General features: G+C 38.2%; 1 non-coding gene across 1 annotated transcript; it reads right to left on the bottom strand.

The window, feature by feature from the left end:
• Positions 1 to 292: 292 nt before the first annotated feature.
• TRNAI-AAU (transfer RNA isoleucine (anticodon AAU)) lies at positions 293 to 366 on the bottom strand. The gene has a single exon. It is a non-coding gene; the product is annotated as a tRNA-Ile (tRNA).
• Between the last annotated feature and the right edge of the window lie 588 nt (positions 367 to 954).

Raw genomic sequence — 954 nt, 5'->3', positions numbered from 1 at the left:
CAGTGCGGAGCAAGACAACAAATATTCATCTTGTAAGGGTACGAAGTTTACAACTTCTGGCTAGTGTAAATAGTCTTTGGCAAATTTTGACGTGACAAAAATACATTTTTATTTTTGCATTCAGCTCATCGAATAACTCTAAAGCAAGATAAAGCATCGTACACACCGTATAACCTATAGAGAGAGCATATATTTTATAGTCAAAAGAGTGTTAACAGAATATAATATGTTACATGTAAAGTGTATTCCATATTCTATGATATGTGACCATCAATCATAATCGATAAAATGTTGGCCCATGGGGGGATCGAACCCACGACCTTCGCGTTATTAGCACGACGCTCTAACCAACTGAGCTAATGGGCCAGCTTGTGATTATGTAATACGTGTATGATTATATTTTCAGGTCAGACGGGAAGGCCTCGGACGGGAGTTATGGTTATTCCCCCCCTACCAGAATGTTTTACTACTGTCCACGAAATATTTCACTTCGCGGATGCTGCCAAATCGCACGAGGAAAGGGAGTCCGTAGATCCCTGTGCTAATATCTCCATTTTAGAATATTTCAGAAATCGACCCTTATCCTTGACCGCTTGGCCTTAATGCGTTGCTTATCTGCCATGCATATTGTTATCACCTAAATGGCATGAAACTTGCCAATATCTCTCAGTTAAAATTAGAGATTTTTGTCGGGAACATTGCAAAGAGCGAATGGGTTAATCGTATGTGACGACTTCAAACCTTATATAAATAATTGACGCTCTATCAGAGACTTGTTATTTATATGCTTTATGAAACCTTATCTCATGGGTAAGAGTAAAAGCAAAATTACGGAATCGCAATCAGATACATACAAGATGGATTATCAGATAGTAGACTGCTGATCGCATGCTGAAGATTTAAAACTAAGATTATTTCATTAGGAAAAAATTAAAGTGGCCGGCAAAGGATACC

The sequence above is a fragment of the Hetaerina americana genome, unplaced genomic scaffold (assembly GCF_022747635.1).
Source record: "Hetaerina americana unplaced genomic scaffold, ioHetAmer1.1.p SCAF_6, whole genome shotgun sequence".
NCBI classification, from domain to species: Eukaryota; Metazoa; Arthropoda; class Insecta; order Odonata; family Calopterygidae; genus Hetaerina; species Hetaerina americana.
This window is presented reverse-complemented; position numbering and strand designations above follow the sequence as displayed.